Source organism: Oncorhynchus keta, unplaced genomic scaffold (genome assembly GCF_023373465.1).
Source record: "Oncorhynchus keta strain PuntledgeMale-10-30-2019 unplaced genomic scaffold, Oket_V2 Un_contig_26798_pilon_pilon, whole genome shotgun sequence".
Classification (NCBI taxonomy): domain Eukaryota; kingdom Metazoa; phylum Chordata; class Actinopteri; order Salmoniformes; family Salmonidae; genus Oncorhynchus; species Oncorhynchus keta.
The window spans coordinates 1-5146 of NW_026285174.1; the positions used below are offsets into that span (position 1 = coordinate 1).

The window sequence follows — 5146 nt, forward strand, 5'->3', positions numbered from 1 at the left end:
TGTCTCACAGTAATGAAGGTGTAATTCACCATTTTTGGGGGGTTTCTGTGCTTTGGTTTGATCGTGTTCTGGTATTTTTTCCCCCTTTGTTTTACAACCTGCATAAAACCAGCTGTCATCTGGTCTTTTGTTTGTTTATTTATCAATTTCTGTTTTTGCTGATTTTAGTGTTTTTGCCTGTATATATTCCTAGATTGTGTTTAGTGTTAGTGGATGTGGCATCCAGAAAGTTATCTTAGAGTGTTTGGATATTTTGGTTACAGGTTGCATTTCTGGTATTCTTCTGTGCTGTTTTGGGCCCATCTGTATACATTTCTGATGTTGTACAGCTTACTGGGCTGTGAATGTGTGGTTGTTTCCAAGTCTGTTCTCTTGAGGAACAAGGTAATTTGGTTGTGATCAGACAGAGGTGTTAGTGGCTTGACAGTGTCTGTAATCATATAGTCTACTGTACTGTGTCCAAGAGGTGAGCAGTAGGTGAATCTCCCAAAGAGTCTCCCCGTAACCTACCATTGACAGAGCTGCAACAGATTCCTTTCTGTGTTTGTGTTGACAGTGCTGTCACTGTTTCTATGGGGGAGATGAAGACAGAGACAGTATGGCCTGTAATAAAGCTGTCCCCTCGCGTGGTGGTCGTTAGATCAGGTAGTGTTCCTGTGCATGCATTTGTGTCCCCACAGATGAGCACATTTCCCTGGGCCTGGAAATGGCACGTCTCTTCCTCAAGGGTGGGGAAAATCTCCTCTGAGTAATATGGGGATATATATGCACTGCTCAAAAAGTGAACACTAAAATAAGACATCCTAGATCTGAATGAATGAAATATTCTTATTAAATACTTTTTTCTTTATATAGTTGAATGTGCTGACAACAATCACACAATTTGATTTTCATTGATCATTTATCAACCCATGGAGGTCTGGATTTGGAGTCACACTCAAAATTAAAGTGGACAACCACACTACAGGCTGATCCAACTTTGATGTAATGTCCTTAAAACAAGTCAAAATGAGGCTCTGTAGTGTGTGTGGCCTCCACGTGCCTGTATGACCTCCCTACAACGCCTGGGCATGCTCCTGATGAGGTGGCGGATGGTCTCCTGAGGGATCTCTTCCCAAACCTGGACTAAATCATCAATGCCTTCCTCTTGCAGGAACTGCTGACACACTCCAGCCACATGAGGTCTAGCATGGTCTTGCATTAGGAGGAACCCAGGGCCAACCGCACCAGCATATGGTCTCACAAGGGGTCTGAGGATCTCATCTCGGTACCTAATGGCAGTCAGGCTACCTCTGGCGAGCACATGGAGGGCTGTGCGGCCCCCCAAAGAAATGCCACCCCACACCATGACTGACCCAACGCCAAACCGGTCATGCTGGAGGATGTTGCCGGCAGCAGAATGTTCTCCACGGCGTCTCCAGACTGTCACATTCTCAGTGTGAACCTGCTTTCACCTGTGAAGAGCACAGGGCGCCAGTGGCGAATTTGCCAATCTTGGTGTTCTCTACCAGTTTCTACACTGACTCTTTGACCTTTAAAAATAGTAACTCACACACAAACTTCTCAGGCTTTTCAATCTATGATTGAACTGTGCTTCTACACCTGCATTGCTTGCTGTTTGGGGTTTTAGGCTGGGTTTCTGTACAGCACTTTGAGATATCAGCTGATGTACGAAGGGCTAAATAAATACATTTGATTTGATATCATCTTGTTCATGGGGTGGCAGGTAGCCAAGTGGTTAGAGCATTGGACTATTAACCGAAAGTTTGCAAGATCAAATCACCGAGCTGACAAGGTAAAAATCTGTCGTTCTGCCCCATTATTGAAAATAAGAATTTGTTCTTAACTGACCTGCCTAGTTAAATAAAGGTCAAATAAAAATAAATGTAATATTTACTCTGTCTCCAAAGTAACATTTTGACCGGTTGCTCACCTACATTGCCAATGCCGCCAACACAGTTGTTACAAAAATGCATTCCAATCATGGATAACATAGCAAGTCGCATATCTGAATGGGGGAATACTGAAAATGTTTGATATTTTAAGAATGAATTGAATCTATGACAAGTTAACTCGATGTATTGACTACAGATTTGGGTATTTTGTATCTGTCATCCATTTTTTTTTTTTTTTTTGTCTTCATAGGTGAATGGAGGAATCGAGACGCGGCTCGATAAGGAGGTCTTACACTATGACTACCACGCCTCATTCTTCGACATATTTGTGAGTCCATTATGCTGCGTCTTTGCTCAGAGTACAGTGCTCATTTGTTATCCGGATCAGGCAGAAATTATGACGTAAATTGCGACTGAATATTCCCTAGCTCCTGGCTGTGTTACGGTTTGCAGCCCTAATCTTGGCCTATGCTGTTTGTAAACTGCGTCACTGGTGGGCCATAGCGGTAGGTGAACCATCCTATGACTCAAACACATTTTCACATTTGCTACTCTAGAGGATGCTGTTTCCCCTGTGCACGTCCTGTTTTAGATGTTCATTGTGCCTGTTTTCAGTCCAGCAGTGAATCGAATAGACAGTAATTGCATGGCAACACCTTTCCTGTTTTTTAAATTTTTTTCTTCAATAGTTCACTTATGATGCAGTGACATATTTTCTTTTCATGATTTCATTTTTACTGATTTTAATGTATTTAATGTCAACTACAAGTAGTAACTGTTTTCTGCTCGGTCTTTCCATCACAGATAACCACAGCAACCACAAGTGCTTTCCTGATCGCAAAAGTCATTTTATCAAAGGTATGCTTTTATTAAAGTATGTCTGATGTAATTTTAACAAGAGGAATGAAAAAATATATTTCATAATTTGAATACAATAGGAGGGATATGCATCTTCTCTCTGACATAGTGGAGAAGGGTGGTAAGATGTTTTTGATTTTTCATGTTTGGATTGTGAATCGAATAATGTAATAACTGTCATTACTGTAGGACTTGGTGTTGGTACAGTTGTTCCTCCTTTAAAAGATGTGAGCTTTACGCCGCGGGACTTAGAGGGACCCAGCGTCACGGCTTCATTGCTCCAGACCACCACAAGGGGGAGTTAGGGCACTCATTATGCATTTGGGTCCCAAGGTTTTTATATGACTTCATATTAATGAGTAATTTCACGCGAGCCACCCGTCCCTGGTGAATTTCTTCAGCAAAGATGGCTGACATTACGGGGGAAGCAGGTGTAAGTAGTTATAACGCCATAACAAGTTAAGCAAAAAATGTACAATTAAGAGGAATATGGTAGTAATGTAGAGACAAACGATTGTGCGTATTTGTTTGTCAAAGTTAATTTACGAAAATCGCTATTTATCAAGTTTTTTTTTTTGTTGGTGTCATATCTAATACCAGGTGTATCAAACTCCAGTATTTGAATGATGCTGTGTCTGGATGTATGTATTACAGTTATACACTTCAACAGTGTTTACCGCTCCTGGGACGTCAATGATTACACAGTGTAACTATTTTTATTTTTTTAATTTTTTATTTCACCTTTATTTAACCAGGTAGGCTAGTTGAGTAGAAAAAATGGGCAGTCTATATACAATGTGTGCAAAAGGCATGAGGAGGTAGGCGAATAATACAATTTTGCAGATTAACACTGAGTGATAAATGATCAGATGGGCATGTACAGGTAGAGATATTGGTGTGCAAAAGAGCAGAAAAGTAAATAAATAAAAACAGTATAAAAACAGTATGGGAATGAGGTAGGTGAAAAAGGGTGAGCTATTTACCTATAGACTATGTACAGCTGCAGCGATCGGTTAGCTGCTCGGATAGCTGATGTTTGAAGTTGGTGAGGGAGATAAAAGTCTCCAACTTCAGCGATTTTTGCAATTGCTCCAGTCACAGGCAGCAGAGTACTGGAACGAAAGGCGGCCAAATGAGGTGTTGGCTTTAGGGATGATCAGTGAGATACACCTGCTGGAGCGCGTGCTACGGATGGGTGTTGCCATCGTGACCAGTGAACTGAGATAAGGCGGAGCTTACCTAGCATGGACTTGTAGATGACCTGAGCCAGTGGGTCTGGCGACGAATATGTAGTGAGGGCCAGCCGACTAGAGCATACAAGTCGCAGTGGTGGGTGGTATAAGGTGCTTTAGTGACAAAACGGATGGCACTGTGATAGACTGCATCCAGTTTGCTGAGTAGAGTGTTGGAAGCCATTTTGTAGATGACATCGCCGAAGTCGAGGATCGGTAGGATAGTCAGTTTTACTAGGTAAGCTTGGCAGCGTGAGTGAAGGAGGCTTTGTTGCGGAATAGAAAGCCGACTCTGGATTTGATTTTTGATTGAGATGTTTGATGTGAGTCTGAAGGAGAGTTTGCAGTCTAGCCAGACACCTAGGTACTTATAGATGTCCACATATTCAAGGTTGGAACCATCCAGGGTGGTGATGCTAGTCGGGCATGCGGGTGCAGGCAGCGATCGGTTGAAAAGCATGCATTTGGTTTTACTCGCTTAAGAGCAGTTGAGGCCACGGAAGGAGTGCTGTATGGCATTGAAGCTCGTTTGAGGTTGGATAGCACAGTGTCCAATGACGGGCCGAAAGTATATAGAATGGTGTCGTCTGCGTAGAGGTGGATCAGGAATCGCCCGCAGCAAGAGCAACATCATTGATATATACAGAGAAAAGAGTCGGCCCGAGAATTGAACCCTGTGGCACCCCATAGAGACTGCCAGAGGACCGACAGCATGCCCTCTGATTTGACACACTGAACTCTGTCTGCAAAGTAATTGTGAACCAGGCAAGGCAGTCATCCGAAAAACCGAGGCTGCTGAGTCTGCCGATAAGAATTTGGTGATTGACAGAGTCGAAAGCCTTGGCGAGGTCGATGAAGACGGCTGCACAGTACTGTCTTTTATCGATGGCGGTTATGATATCATTTAGTACCTTGAGTGTGGCTGAGGTGCACCTGACCGCTCGAAACCAGATTGCACAGCGGAGAAGGTACGGTGGATTCGAGATGGTCAGTGACCTGTTTGTTGACTTGGCTTTCGAAGACCTTAGATAGGCAGGGCAGGGATGGATATAGGTCTATAGCAGTTTGGGTCCAGGGTGTCTCCCCTTTGAAGAGGGGGATGACTGCGGCAGTAGCTTTCCAATCCTTGGGGATCTCAGACGATATGAAAAAAAGAGAGGT

The 5146-nt window shown here is 43.2% G+C and overlaps 1 long non-coding RNA gene across 1 annotated transcript; it reads left to right on the plus strand.

The window, feature by feature from the left end:
• Positions 1-800: 800 nt before the first annotated feature.
• Positions 801-3461, plus strand: LOC127922712 (uncharacterized). Its single transcript, XR_008112009.1, has 4 exons — positions 801-1795; positions 2146-2223; positions 2324-2401; positions 2700-3461. It is a non-coding gene; the product is annotated as an uncharacterized LOC127922712 (long non-coding RNA).
• Positions 3462-5146: the final 1685 nt, after the last annotated feature.